This window comes from Bufo gargarizans, chromosome 1, assembly GCF_014858855.1.
Source record: "Bufo gargarizans isolate SCDJY-AF-19 chromosome 1, ASM1485885v1, whole genome shotgun sequence".
Taxonomy (NCBI): Eukaryota; Metazoa; Chordata; class Amphibia; order Anura; family Bufonidae; genus Bufo; species Bufo gargarizans.
Window position 1 is genome coordinate 26,566,034 of NC_058080.1, and position 16,831 is coordinate 26,582,864.

The window sequence follows — 16,831 nt, forward strand, 5'->3', positions numbered from 1 at the left end:
ATCTTTAGCTATTACATCAAGCAGCAAACAACCTGCTGGCTGTCATCCAGCCAACTCCAACTGGGCAAGGTGGTCAGCGACACCATGCTAAACCTGGGGGAAATAACACATGCTTCCTGCATTGTGCACGTGATTAACCTGCAATGCTTTTTTGTTTAAAAAGCAAACAATGTTTTTGGCAATGTGGCAGCAATGTCCAGGAGCCTGTTCTTGCATTTCATCCATTCTTGTTGCAAGGTGTGTTCTCCTGGACTTGCAGAGACAGAACATTTCAACGCTTAATCTGCAATGTTATAACACGCTGGATTTCAACATTCACATGCTAGAGAATCTGTACGAGCAATGGTTTGGTGCTTTACATTTTGTAAAGCACCAAACCACCTCTGCAAGGAGCAAGTGTTGTTTTGAGGTGACGCAGTGATAGTGCATCCAAGACGTCAGGTGCTAAATAGTGGTGAGCATGAATATTCAAATTACGAATATTTATCGCAAATATCACAACTTTGAGAATTTGAAAATATTTTGAATATAGTGCTATATATTCGTTTTTCAAATATTCGTCTTTTTTATTTAAAAAATTGGCAATGTAATGATCACGTAATATGCGAATATTTTGCGATCAATACAGGTGTGGGTCAAAAATGTTATATAGTGCTTAAGCAGGGAGGAATATCTAACGAATATTCGACAGAACATTTGTGAAATATTGCAAATTCGAATATGACCCCTGCCGCTCATCCCTAGTGCTAAAGCCATTCAAAAGAGGCTGCAGCTCCTCGCGGGTAATACCCTATTGCCACCACTACTTCTACGACGACTACTACTACTTCTACCCATAGACTCCAATCTACTGTCTTGTACTGTATGTTTCATGCTATGCTGCTTCTGTTACTATTATGGCCATGTGCCTCTAATATCCTACCCTTTCCACATCCACACTGCACTGCTAATAATTTGTGCCGTCTTGGTCTCAAAAAGCCAGTCTTTCTTCTTACAAGTAGCACTTATGATTGTTGTATGGGCAGGCAGCCTGACCTCATCAAAGCATCATTTTTGGACTTTTGGTCCCACAACAATCCAGTTTTTTATATCCCATAAACATCATCTCCCCAGAAAAGGGACAATTTTTGGGAGCTTTTGAATGTATAAAAATCATAACGCATGCCATGGTGCGGTGTGTTTTTAAACACTCTCTTTCAGAGGGGCGGGAACATGCGTGCGGACGCTTGCAGGTGACGTGCGCACCTGCCTTCTGGCCGCCAAGCTTTCAGCCCGATGTGAGATGAAGTAGACGCCGCTCTGCCGTCTCATCCGCCGCGCTGTCGCCTTGCTGACCTGCCGCTTGGCCACCCTTCCTCCCTGCATGTGAGACGCCGCCTAGTTGTCCTCTGAATCCTCTGGAGAGTGGAAGCACAGACAGGAAGATCAGAAGTGAGGGATGAAGACTGCCGCAACGGCATGGGAGCCTGTTCTTCCTCCCTATCCCCCCCTCTCAATGAAAACCGGAACCGAGGTGAGATGTGCATATCCCGATGCCTAACTGGAGCCCTGGCTTGAAAATAACCCAATACAACATAGAGGTGAGACAAGAGGGGCTAAGTTGGGGTGGTAGCTGAGGAGCATCGAGGCTACCATAAAACCGTCCCTAAGACAAATGATCTGACCCAAGAGAGAGAGTCAAAAGAGCCACCCCATAAATGCACATCCGACCATAAAGGGATACAAAAATATATATAAAGTTTATTTAGACACAACAACACACACGCATTAAAAAATTGTATACAATATGGAACAAAGTGCGGTATGCAATAAAATATATGTAACCGACACATACAGGTCCACTGAGTTATCACATATGAATGTATGCGTTATCAACCAGCATATAAAGCAATACAATAAATCACATATAGCAAATGTAAGGTAAGGTAAGACCACTAGAATTGAAAATGCAGACACACCGACATAGGGTCAAATATCAAGAGTCAAACCTACATAGCCAGCTGGTGCAGTGGACCTGGAAACATAACAAGCGCCCAACGCGTATCGCCGGAGCAATCCGGCTTCCTCAGGATTGGGTCAGATCATTTGTCATATGTAGTTATACCACCCTTTGCACTCCTTTTAGTATTTGGTGTGCCCCCTGTCTCTTTAAACTTATAAAACCGTCCCTAAAGCATATGTATGGGAACCGGGTGGTGCCCCCCCCCCGATAGCTGCCACCTAGAAAACAGGACCGGACAGTCGGTAGTGGGGAGGGGAGGGCTACTGCTTGCTGGTGGAAAGAGCGCATGGCAGTACAAACTCCTCAAGGTCTGTGAGAGGGAAGAATTAATCCTGATGTTGTGCCTGGTGGGAAGAGGGGGAAATGACAGGGGGTAAGCTGGAAAGCATGCTTTTGGAGGGTGCAGTCACCCAAGTTGCCCTCAGCTGCCCCCCTCTATCCTCCCCTGCCTAAATAGTGGACCAAGGCTTTGAAGTTGCAAGGCATGGCTGCCGGTGTATAAATAAAAGAACTGGCTTCTTTCTCTATGGCGCATAACCCCAAGGTTAAAACACAGTTAATATATTCAACAGAGTGGACTTTGTATGACATGCGGGGAATGTAGTAATCCAACTAGCGCTGTGTTTGAAAAAGGGGAAGGAAAAAGGAAAAAAAACAAAAAAAACAGCATAGATGTGATGTGACGCGCTATATGATTGGCGGACATACTACAAATTACCTAACGTAACTAATCATAACAACTGGATTGGAGCATAGCGATGCATATTAACATTAACTGACCGACTTAGGCTACTTTCACACTAGCGTTCGGAGCGGGTCCGTCTGATGTTTCATCAGACGGATCCGCTCCTATAATGCAGACGTTTGCATCCGTTCAGAACGGATCCGTCTGCATTATAACTTAGAAAACTTTCTAAGTGTGAAAGTAGCCTGAGCGGATCCGTTCAGACTTTACATTGAAAGTCAATGGGGGACGGATCCGCTTGAAGATTGAGCCATATGGTGTCATCTTCAAGCGGATCCGTCCCCATTGACTTCCATTATAAGTCGGAACGGATCCTCTCGCCTCCGCACGGCCAGGCAGACACCCGAACGCTGCTTGCAGCGTTCAGGTGTCCGCTCACTGAGCGGAGCGGAGGCTGAGCGCTGGCAGGCGGATGCATTCTCCACTGAGAATGCATTAGGGCCAGACGGCTGCGTTCAGGGCCGCTTGTGAGCCCCTTCAAACGGAGCTCACGAGCGGACACCTGAACGCAGGTGTGAAAGTAGCCTTAACCGCATTAATTATACCACCGTATTGAATGAATAGGCCGCTCACTATATAGGCAAAAAAAAGCTGCTGTGTCCTATTGCTTCTGGACTCTGGACCTTCTGATGATATTTTTCCCTGCAGGTCAAATAAGCTAACCATATCAATGGGCTAGCGATATTAGAATACCGCTATATGAATGGGAATCTGAATCTACTTGAGTTAAATATATTAACTATACTAACAGCGCGGTATGAACTAACTCATGGACTAACAGGCATAGAGCTGTGATGAAGAGGCCACTAACGGATGTGCTTGAATTTAGAATTTAGTCAACTGACTTAATATACCAACCTGAGACTTATTGATAACTGGCCTATTTGTTGAAGTGCATTGTATGTGTTGAACCGACTGTTAGTAGGTTCATTGTGTACATATAAATGTAGCCTCCTCCTCTCGCGTACACGGGTAGCACAATAGATGAAGAGAGAGTGGCCTGCTTTTAAAGACCAATACATCTTCTAAAACTTAACTGCATCAAAGGTGTGAAAGACGGGTAGAGTGAGGGGCATCTGTATGTGGGTAGGAGGACGCGAACACCAAAACTATGGAACTAATGTAAAAAGCTGAATACTTTTACTGTAAGCTAGGCCAGTGGGATACTAATTGGTGGGACACTAAGAGGAATTTAATGCCTGGCCGTCTCATGGTTGGATAGCTTTTGAGCCGAGCAGCTACGTTAGGATAAGATGGCCAGACAGGGAGCTGGGAAAAAGGGGCGGGGGCAACTGGAATTAAACACTTCAATTTCCCCAGGGCTTAAAAAAACAGAAAGGACTAAGCAACAACTCTTCACCAATATGAGAATTCAGAGTCGTCGTCGTCGTCCCCCCCCCCCCCAAGAAAAAAAAAAAGAGGACATATCCCATGATCTAGAGGTGGAGGGGGAATGCTTCGGGTTGATGGAAAACATCGACCTGAAGATCTTGAATGAGGATTCCCAGACTGGAGAGAGAGGTATTAATCAGACAAAGGAGGTGGCTGAATGTAATACTAATAAAGGGGAGCAAGCGCCTAGTCTGCAAGACATATTCCAAGAAATCAAGAATTGTAGTCTGGCAATAAAAGACCTCTCTCTGCAGACTGGGAATATTGAGGAGGTGGTTGAGCTTTTAAAGGGAGTCTGTCACCTCCATATGGCCATATACAGTGCTTACATGGCTCTGCAGAACACCTATACAGGATTGTAACGGAACCTTTGATCTTTTCCTCAGACTTGCACCAGCAGGAAAAACGAAGTTAAATTCATATGCAAATGAGCACTCGCAAGTGCCCAGGGGCGGTGTTCAGTGTGTAGGTGCCCAGGCTGCTCTGCCTTTCTTTCACTTTACTCCTTCCCAGTCTCTTCCTTTGCCCACCCTCCAAGTCCGGACCTATCGATGAGGCAAGAGACTTGGAGGGCGGCCAAAGGCAGAGACTGGGGAGGAGTAAAGTGAAAGAAAGGCAGAGCAGCCTGGGCACCTACACACTGAAGGCCGCCCCTGGGCACTTGTGAGTGCTAATTTGCATATGAATTAAATTTCGTTTTTCCTGCTGGTGCAAGTCTAAAGACAAAGGTATCATTACAATCCTGTATAGGTGTGCTACAGAGCCATGTAAGCACTGTTTATGGCCATATGGAGGTGACAGACTCCCTTTAAGAACTGACTTACAAAAATATAAAGATAGACTGACAGAGGCACAGAAAATAATATCGGATTCAGAGGATCTCTTACAAATTACAGCCAAGGAGAAAAACATCTTAAAGGCAGAGAATAAATTACTAGACTTAGAAAACAGGTCCAGAAGGGCTAACTTGAGATGTCTAGGGATCCCGGAGGGGGTAGAAGGACGAGACCTTCGCAATTATATACAAACTTGGCTGAGGGCACAACTGGGCCAAGATATCTCAGATCACAAAAATTATGTGGAAAGGGCTTATAGATTGCCAGCGAAACTACACCTTCCTGGAACAAGACCGAGATCAATAATTATTAATTTACTATCAGTAAGGAATAAGGAGGAGATTGCACGTAGGTCTAGGAAAAAAGGGAGTCTCGAGTGTGAGGGTGCAACAGTTATGCTATTTCCTGACTACGCTAGGGAGACTGTAAGAGAAAGGAGTCAGTTCATTGATATTAAAAAAAATTGTGCTTACATAACGTAAAGTATTCAATGATGTTTCCAGCTAAGCTACGGGTCGAATGGGAAGATAAAACTTGTTTTGTTGATACTGCAGAGGCGGCAGGTGAATGGATCAGAGGAAAAATAAAAAGCTGAGGCAAAAAATGGTCTGGGGATGGGCTGGGAGGGAGTAATGCTAAGTAAGAGATCCAGGACTAGATGCCATTCTGGGTCATTCGGCAAGGGTGGGATAGGGGTCAGGTTGTTATCTGACTGTGGTATTTTTTTATATTTTTTTTTCTCTCTTCTCTCTCTCTCTCTCTCTCTCTCCCCCCTTCCTCCCGGTTACCTTCTCCCTGCCCCCTCTCTTATCGGATTAGACAAATCGGATAAACGATAGTTAGTATTAACTAGCCGTTATGAGAATAGTCTCATGGAACATTAGGGGCTTGAGTAGGGGCGTAAAGAGAGTCGCTGTGTTTGATGCAATCCAGAGGGCATTACATGACATTTTTCGCCCCATAAGATGCACTTTTCCCCCAAAAAAAATCGGGGGGAAATGCCCCTGCGTCTTATTGGGCGAATGCTGACAATTTAACATCGCTGGATGCGATGTAGAGTGAGCGGGGGCCGCGGGAGGGACTGGGAGGAGGAGCTGGGGGCCGGAAATAGCGGCGGGGCGGTGCAATCAATGTACTATAGCCCCGCCCCGCCGCTCCGGTTAATAATATTAAATGTCTTATTCAATTAAAATATATTAGATATGCCCCCTTACTCCTATATTGCTAATCGTATCTTAAATCCTATTCCTAGGTGCTGTAATGCAGGCCGGGCGGGCGGCAGCGTAACTCCTTGATGTCACGTGCCTGCGCCGCCTACTTTATGAATGAAGCAGGTGGCGCAGGCAAGTGACGTCAGCGAGTGACGCGCCGGCCGCCCGGCCTGCATTACAGCACCTAGGAATAGGATTTAAGGTACGATTAGCAATATAGGAGTAAGGGGGCATATCTAATATATTTTAATTGAATAAGACATTTAATATTAGTATACTGGGGGCGGCAGAGGCGGGGGCGGCGGCGGCGGGTGGTTTGATCGAGCTGATCCGTGGATGGCACAGTTAAGGGGGGGGGTCTGTGGATGCCACTGTTATGGGCTGGGGGGCTGTGGATGGCACTGTTATGGGGTGGGGGGGTATGTGGATGGCACATATATAACAGTGCCACCCACAGATCCCCCCTGTAACAGTGCCACCCACAGATCCCCCCTGTAACAGTGCCATCCACAGACCCCCCCCCTGTAACAGTGCCATCCACAGATCCCCCCATAATAGTGTCCGTCATCCACAGATCCCCCCCATAACAGTGTCCGTCATCCACAGATCCCCCCCATAACAGTGTCCGTCATCCACAGATCCCCCCCCCATAACAGTGTCCGTCATGCACAGATCCCCCCCATAACAGTGTCCGTCATCCACAGATCCCCCCATAACAGTGTCCGTCATCCACAGATCCCCCCCATAACAGTGTCCGTCATCCACAGATCCCCCCCCATAACAGTGTCCGTCATCCACAGATCCCCCCATAACAGTGTCCGTCATCCACAGATCCCCCCATAACAGTGTCCGTCATCCACAGATCCCCCCATAACAGTGTCCTTCACAGATCCCCAGTAATAGTGCCACCCACAGACCACCATTAGTTCCAAACCCACCAAAAGCACACCTTTTGGTTAAAAATCATTTTTTTCCTATTTTCCTCCCCAAAAACCTAGGTGCGTCTTATGGGCCGGTGCGTCCTATAGGGCGAAAAATACGGTACCTGCCATAATTTGTTTACAAGAAACACATCCGACAGATGAGACAAAAGGCGGGGTAGATAGACCATGGATCCAGTACGCCTTCCATTCAGTTTACTCATCATATGCGAGAGGGGTGAGCATATTAATACATCGCAACATAGATATCAAGGTGATTAAAACTGTGATAGATACACAAGGTTGTTACGTTTTTATGGACTGTATACTGGAAGGAAAAGCATGGTTGATAGCAAATGTCTATATACCTCCACTCTTTAAAACAGATGTTTTGCTAAAAATACACGATCTTGCGATTTAACGTGGGGGATAAATCACTTTTGGTAATGGGAGACTTTAATAATGTAATGGATGGTATTATAGACAGATGTAGAATAGGTAACACACAGGGAAGGGGTACGGACACCAAGTTAAAAATGATCACAGAAGAGTTGGGAATCGATTGATATTTGGAGGATAATGCACCCAAAGTTAAAGACATTTTCATGTTTTTCAAAAACACACCGGAGCCTATCACGGATTGATTTGACTTTCACTAATAATAAAGGTACACTGGATATTGAACGAGTTAGGTATGGTCAAGGCGGGATTTTGGATCACAACCCCATAAATACAAATATAAAAAGGGAGGTGGGAAAAAAAAAAGGGGCATGAATATAAACGTAGGGTGGATAAATATAATGGGTATACATGATAAGGTTTTGGAAGAGATTAGGAAATATTTCGATATAAATGAGGGTTCAGCGGCAAATAATATGGTCTGGGAGGCTGCAAAGGCCTTCATTAGGGGGATTACCACAGAATACACAATATTACATAAGAAAAGCCTAAGGAAGAAACTACTAGCATTAGAACAGGAGGCGGAAAGGTATGAAAAAAATATGTTGAAAATCACATAGAAGTAAATTACAAAGAATGGATGGATAGAGTAACTAAAATGGAAGATGAAATGTTTCTGCAGGCTGAACAACAAAAGTAATATTATGTGAGGGATAACTACATCTACGCACATATACCGGGTAAAAAGTTAGCGGCCTTGGTTGCAGCACACACAAAAATAATAATTATATCCACTGTTTAGTAGATAAATTAGGACATTAAATCACTGAACAAATAAAATTATTTAAGGAATATTTTGGGGATATATATAGTAGTAAAATAAAGAAAAACGTGTCACAAATACAACTTTTTTGGGATAAAATGACTATCACTACTATAACTCCAGAAACAAAGGGGAAGTCTGGAAACCCCAATAGACCCAGAAGAATCGGATAAAATGCTATCAAAGATCACCAAAAAAAAAGACGCCAGGTATAGACGGTATCCCGTTTGAAGTGTATGCCCAATATAGAGAAATAATGATCCCGAAACTACTAAAGATGTGGACAGCATCGAGAGAGTCAGGTAAATTGCCCGACTCATTGAGGGAAGCCTTAATCAAACTCCTCTTAAAGCCCGGGAAAGATCCAATGCTACCAGATTCATATCGCCCTACCTCACTGATTAATACAGATAATAAAATATTGGCAAAGACTTGGGCAGCTAGGCTTGGGGGGAAGGGGTAATGCTAGGGCTTGTGCATGAGGACCAGGTGGGATTTATGTTGGGCAAAACCACAACTGAAAATATTATGAGGTATTTTGTGAATATCCAAATGGAGCCCACAAATAGCGGTGAGAGAATGATCCTAACTCTAGACGCCTCAAAAGCCTTCGATACCATAGAATGGCCCTTTTTAATGGCAACTCTGAAGAAAATGGGATTTGGTGAAATATTTATCTCCTGGGTTAAGCTACTATATACTGATATACCTTCGAGGGTGATTCTGAATGGAGAACACTCTGAAGGCATACCTATTCGCAGGAGGGTTAGACAGGGTTGCCCCCTCTCCCCCCTGCTATTTGCAATAGCTATGGAACCCTTGGCAGACTTGATTAGGCAAGATAAAGATATTGAAGGATTTAGGTATGGATCTCATGAAGAAAAAATGTATGTAGACGATATTATACTGTTTGTGGGCTCCCATGGATCGCTTACTAGGATCTTTAAGATTTTTGAAGAGTACAGCGAATATACAGGACTCAATTTAAATTGGTCTAAATCGTCATGCATCCCGATTGATCACTTGAATGGGTTAATACCGGGTCAACTGGAAATCAAGAGAATAGATGAACCCGTAAAATATCTAGGGATTCAAATAACGCCTAATCCTAAAGACTATGTCCAGTTAAATGTAATACCTAAAATACAAGAAATTAGGAAGAAAGTAGAAGTATGGACAAAACTATATGTTTCAATGGCAGGCCGAATTTCACTAGTGAAAATGTGTATTCTACCCTCCATGAATTATATATCTTATGGAAAGTGCCGGTAATAATTCCTAAAAAGGTTTTTAAAAAAATAACTTCCTTACTGGCGGACTTAATATGGCGTGGAAAAAAAATGCGAATAAGACCACAAATATTGCAGATTCGGGAGAAAGAGGGTGGATAATCGACCCCGGATATGGAACTATATTTCCTTTCTGGCCACATTAGAAATATGATAATATGGAGTAATTCACAAAGAAATAAGAACATGGTGACAGGTATTAATAAAAAACTGGATAAATGTAGTATTTTTCAAGTGGTGGAAGCCGACATTTTGTCACAGCAGCAAATTAGTAAAATACAGCTATTTGGGCTATGGACTAAAATCTATAAAGAAGCAAGAGAACTGTGGCCCCAGACTAGATTACACACAGACACCTTACTGTGGGATAACATACTTCTCACAGAATTGAAGTCAATTGAACAGAAAATTTGGTGGAAATACAGACTCTTCAGACTGGAACAGGTATGGAAGGAGGGAGACATAGTCACATACTCAGATCTTAAAAATGAAGGCGGGTTTGAGAATAGCGACTTGAGTCTCTTTTACTTACAACTGAAACAAGCTCTACGAGTGTAGTTAGGTAGGGGAACACAAATAGATGCGCCCCCCAGCCAACAGGAAAGAAATTGGTGTCCAAGATATTTGAAAGTCTGTTATACCAAAAATAAAAAATAAAGTGCAGTTAACTGCCCAATGTATAAATGGCAGGATGTTCTGGAGCCTCAATAGGAGGAATTCTGGGAGAAGGTGATAAGGGCCAAAAATGGTGTCTCACATAATTTCTCCCATAGGATTACTCAATTTAATATAATATATCGGCTATATTACTCCCCTAAAAAGCTGATGAAATATTATAAAACCAAGGAATTTAGCTGCAAAAAAAGTGGGCAATTAGGAGTGGACGACGTGCATATACTTTGGACATGCACTAAGATCAGAGAATTTTGGCAGAAGGTACACAAAAGAATACAAGAATATCATGGGTTTAGAGTTCCTTGGGAATTCGAAACTTGTATATTGGGGAGGATGGACGAGATAGATTTTGCTAAGTATAGAGAGATAGCATCCTAAACTTTTATTCCAAGCCAGGAGATGTATCATAGCACATTGGGGAGATAGCGCGGTCCAGACGGTCAGAGAGCGGGAGAATCAGGTTAGAGTCTCTCTTGCCAGAGAGAAATTTAATTTGGTATCTAGGGGGAAAAAAAGCAAGATTTGATGGGCTCTGGCAGAAATTGCTAAAAATGACTTGAGACAGGAGGTTGGGGGGGGGGGTGAGGGTGAGGAGGAGAGAGTGAATTAATTTATTTATTTTTTTAAATCTTTTTTGAACAAGCAGTGGGGCGGGGCGGGAATATTATATCTATGTATATTGTGGATATGCTGTTGCTCATTGTAAAGCAAATTAGACTGTCTATTGTATTAAATTTGTAAAAAACAATAAAGATTAAGTATAAAAAAATAAAAATAAAACACTCTCTTTGTTAACACTGCCAAACATGCATATCATGGGTTATTATTGCTGTCATTGTGTTTAAGAGTTTAGGGAAGGGGGGAGTAGTAATATATTTTCTTAAAAATTCGTAGGAGACTAAAGGGTGCTTTGGTTTGGGTACAATCATTTGGGTCTGAAGTGAACTTTTTCTACAATTTTGTGAATCGGACCCGAACCGAATCTCAAAAAGTTTGTTCACTTCTAATAGGCACCAGTATGTCTGGCATCAGCACCAAGAAATGTTGTGACCGGGAATTCTGTGAAGAATGGGGTGATTTCAAATTGACAATAATTTGAGTAGTACAGCTTTATACAACATTGGCTAACGCCATAGTAGCCACAGACTCCCTGATGCAGCATGACCGTGTGTGATTGCGAATTATGTGATAAAGATTTGGGTCTTGGGGCGATTCATTTGAGCACCCTATCTTTACATGTTAAAATTCTCAATAAAATAGTTGTCAGACTGCTGAAGTCAGAGTAAGTTACACCATGACACACTGACTCCTGTTCTGTCCTATGGCCTCATTCACATGATCGTATTTTCTCTCCTTGTCTGTGTTTTTTTTTTTTTTTTTTGTAAACCAGATGTGGAACCACTAACTTCAATGGGTCCGCAAAAAACAAAAACAAAATAAAAAAACGGAAGTTACTCCGTGTGCATTCTATTTCCATATGTCCGTTCCGCAAAAAAAAAAAACATGCCCTATTACTACAGACAAGCATAGGACTGTTCTATTAGGGGCCAGCTGTTCTGCATAATATGGAAAGCACACAGATGTCATCAGTATTTTTTGCAGATCCATGATTTGCAGACTGTAAAATACTTACGGCCGAGAGCATGAGGCCTAAAACCTATCTGACTAGCTATTGTCTTCTGTCTTTGAAAGAACCTCTCTGACCCTAAACCATTCGTATCCTGCGTTTTATGATCTCTTTCCTCTGTCTAAGGGCTCACTTCAATGGGTCTGCAATCTGGGAGATGCGGACCGGAGGCATGGATCAGAAGCCCACTGAAGCACTACGCAGTCCTTCCGTGGGTTTACTGTATGTGCCTCTGCACCGCAAAAAAGTAGTGCATGCACTACTTTTTTGCGCTGCGGATCGTAGGATGCAGATCGCAAACCCTGTTCAAATGAATGGGTCTGCGATCCGCATGCGGCTGCCCCACGGCCAGTGCCCATGCATTGCAGATCGCAATTTGTGGTCCACAGCATGGGCACGGAGCTCTTAAGTCTAGAAAAACATGACAGATCCTGTCTGGGATTTATAGACAGTAGTGCCTGTGCCCACTAACACCATAGCTATAGGCCCTCGTGATGTGCTGAGGCTGTCTGCAAGGCATTATGGGCAAGTCTGCTGGGATAGGATTGATTTGTGCTGGCTGAATGCCACTGTCTTTGGGTTAGCAGGAAACAAGTATTTTTTGGAAAATGCAATGACTTTATTTTAGAGCTGATTTGCTGACGCTAGAATCTCCATATCCTTCTACTTCTGAAGGCATCTTTATGGGCTGTCAATTTCGTCTCTATACCTGATAATATCTGGAAATGCAATGCAATAACTGTAAATGCTGTAATACTGTACTTACCTGTACCTACACAACAGTGACCAGTGTGAATTATTATTTTATTTCTACCTTTTTTTTTCATTTCTGAACCTTTACAAGGATTTCTGTCACAATAAGTTAACAGGGTTGTTCGGGTTCAGAGCTGAACCTGAACATAACCCCTTCTCCGCCCAGGAAGCCCATCTGAGTCGACCATTGGAGCATTTCATGCTCTCCCTAGCCCAGAGCTGAATTGAGCAGGGCAAAGGCTTTTTTAGCAGATCGGGTGACGTACTGGATCTCACTATGGTAATGCTTCTGCCTAGCAGTAAGCCCGGTAACATCACTGGCACAAATGGGCGAGCTTTAGCACTGCCCTAGTCTGTAGAACAGGCATCCTCAAACTGCAGCCCTCCGGCTGTTGTAAAACTACAACTCCCACAATGCCCTGCTGTAGGCTGATACCTGTAGGCTGTTCGGGCATGCTTGGAGTTGTAGTTTTGCAACAGCTGGAGGGCCCGAGTTGGAGGATGCCTGCTGTAGAACATGCTAAAGCAGCACTAGAACCCACTCATTAATGATGGTGACGTCACCTGGAACACCGCTAGGTGGAGGTCTCCGTCTAGCAGTTTAAAAATATAAACAAAACACCCCTTGACCTGAACAATGCAGTGCAAGGCAAGGGAGAGCATTGGAGCTCCGCTCAGAGGGGCTGCCTGGGTGAAGAAGGGGATATGTTCAGGTTCAGCTCTGAACTCAGACAACCAGTTTAATAATTATAATATATCCCTGTACAGTCTGAATACAATAAGAGGTGATCACCTCACTGATCCCTGTAATTTTCCTGCACATTTTCTGTGTGAATTCCAGCTCTGCAGAACTAACATTTGTACTTACCCTGAACACATCCGGTTGTAGTCACTGCTCCCTATCCATTGCCATTGTGTCACCCAGGAATGTACAGTGAAGATCCCTCCGATAATGATGTCTCCTTCCTGAAAATATTCATACTCAAAGGTGTAATCCTTCATTACAAGATCGCATTGAGCTGCAGGGTCCTGTATCTCAGAATCACAGAAGGTCACACACAAAACCAGCAATAGGAAGATTTCCTGAAAATATAAAATTATGGAAATTATCTTCTGCACTTTCATTGCTTCCATTGTATCTCTGGCACACTGGTGTCTGCACAGGCCTGCATCACTGGGAATTATTCAGCAGTAGATCAAGGGATGAGACAGGGAGAGGTTTATATCTTATCACCGGTCAGGTCTGCACCGAGAAATAAGTTCAATGTCCTCCTGTGTATTATCTAGAAAAAGACAGAAAATGGGAAAAAAAAGTCACAACCACCAGGGACCACTCAGAACTGCAACAAGTAGATGAGAGCTTCATTTATATTATCTCTTTACTGTAAAAAAAATGAAAACTTTTCATGTGCCATAGTGACAGATCAAAGGTATTGATCTATTGGGGTCCGAGAGCTGAGACCACCACCGGTGGCTAGAATGAGTGAAAGAAAGAAGCGATCACACATTGCCCTGTCTCTGTTTCAGGGCTGCCAAATGTCGAGAAATTCCTGGATAGTCCATACAAATTGGAAATTTTTCTAAAAATTAGATGTGTCCATGATTTTTTTAAGCTGATGGCACCTAGATCATTTTGCATCATATTACAGCTCACAGTGAATGCTGGTGATGAGCTCACTGTATTAGTGCTTTAAAGGTCCTGTCATCTCAAACATCAGTGGCATATCACTAGGATAGGCCACCAATGTCACATAGGTGCAGGTCTCAACTCTGGGACTGACTCCTATCTCCAGAACAGGCCCCAAAAAGTGAATGAGAGTACACTACGCATGGGTGCATTCTATCAATTCACTTCTATGGAACTTCTGAAAATACAGCAAGCACGCTCAGATATTTTCAAAATATCACTGAAGTAAATGGAGAGCACAACGCACATGCACGGCCACCTCTCCATTCCTCTTTATGGAACTGCCCCAAATAGTCGAGCCAATGCTCAGCATTTTTCAGAACTCCTAAATGGTTGCCATGCTCCCAAAGTCAGGGTAAGAGCAGTACAGTTGCCCTGCAAAAAATTTGCATAGGGAAATGACTTAAAATAACATAAAATACATAAAAAAAAAAAATAACAATCTTGAACCAGGAGGCAGAGCTCCAAGTGGAGTAGGAAGTTGAGGAGGCTGTGGACGTGACGGTGTAGGTGGAAGAGGCGGAGGAGGTAGAGGAAGAAGCCAACACTGTTTCTGTTTTGTTTTTTTCAATGTATCCATCAATTCTGTGTCAGACCTTTAGCCATTTTTTAGGGTGCGGCAGGTATACTTCTCTAATCTGCCAATCTAATTCATAATAATCTTTAGCCAGGTGGTGGATGTCCGAGTGGACGAGGAGGTGCATGTGGTGCTGCAGGCAGAAGAGGTATAGGATTATTTTTGTTTTGTTTACTGTAGGCCCCAAAACATTGGGAAATAGAAAGAGAATTCACAAAGTGCACTGGAGTATAACAATGGCTGGGTGCAGTCGGTATTCTTCTCTAGTCTAGCCAAGGGACTGACAAGTCCTGTGGGATCCATGCCTGGTTCATTTTAATAAATGTGAGATTGTCCATGTTGGCTGTGGACAGGCAGATTTGCTTGTTTGTGATCACCCCCCGCTGTGCTAAACACACGTTCGGACAATAAACTTTTCGCAGGGCAGGCCAGCACCTCCAAGGGCAAGCTCAGACCATGTGCTCAATTTGGAGACCCAGAAGTTGAATGGGGCAGTATGTGCAGACGTGTGCACAAGTACTGTTCCATCATGTTGCTAAAATGCTGCCTCCTGCTAAAACGGTTCTTTTCAGATGGTGGTGCTGGATGTTGTGGTGTGCTGACAAAGCTTTTCCACATTTTGGCTATGCTAATCCTCTCTTCTGAGGTGCTGGCGGTGACCCAGCTGCATTGGCAACTTTTTCCTTCTCCTCCTCTGCCTTTGTCTTGTGCTTTCACTGAGTTCCCGCTGGCAGGTGGGAATGCCATCAGCATTGTGTCTACCAACGCACATCTTCCGATTATGCTCCACTGACAGAAATAAGAACGGCGCGTTGTCCTTGTAGCGGGGATCCAGCAGTGTGGCCTCCCAGTAATCAGAACTGGTAAGAATGAGGGCAACTCAGAGGCGGAGACACTGCATAATGTAGTCGCTCATGTGTGCCACGCTGCCCAGAGGCAAACTGTCCTCAGTGGGAGGTGTATCGTCTGTGTCCTCTGTATCCCCCCAGCAATGCTCCAATGATGCCTGTGATCTGATTTGGGTGCTACCCTGCTGTGAACACAGATCCTCTTATTCCTCATCATAATCCTCCTCATCTTTCAAAACTGTGCCCTGACTGCACAGTTGTGTACCTGGCTTATGTTGGTGCGGGAACCAAACCTCTGAGCCACCTGTGAATGACTAGCCTGATAACCGTGGGAATAACCGTCCTCTTCCTCCTGTGCCACATCCTCATCCATCATCCCCCAAAGCATTTTTTTTAAGTAGACATAGAAGTGGGATAGTAACGCTGTCATCGATGCTGGCAATGTTGGTGGAATACTCAAAACAGTGCATTATGTCACACACGTCCTGCATGGAGTTTGTAGGGATTCGCTCTGGTAGGCAGGGTGAGCGGACGAGGCACAAAAACAGTTCAGCGAACCATCACTGACTTTCATCCTATTAAGAGCCCTCTCAATGGAGCTGCTAAAGTAGTAAAGTGGGGAACAAACCTCATGTAATACCCCCACCATTCCCATTATTTTATTTGCTTGGTGGTGAAATGCCGTGGCCAACTCTGTATTTTTTTTATCTTATTCTTCTGGAGTTTGATGACTCAGCGTCTAATGACATAACCTAAGTATCGTGCTGCCTCCAACCATATGGCACATTTTCTGAGTTAGCAGTTAGCCCAGTATGTTGGAGAGAGTGCAATACTGCTTGTACTTTTGGTAGGTGGCTCTCCCAGTTAGTACTATAATTGACAATATTGTCAAGGTATGCCGAGGCATACCTACAATGGGGACGAAGCACAATGTCCATTAATCGCTGGAACGTAGCTGAGGCACCATGCAGACCAAAGGGTAACAATTTATACTGATATAGCCCCTCAGGCATGATAAAGGTCTTCCAGGGAGGTCCGAGAACACAA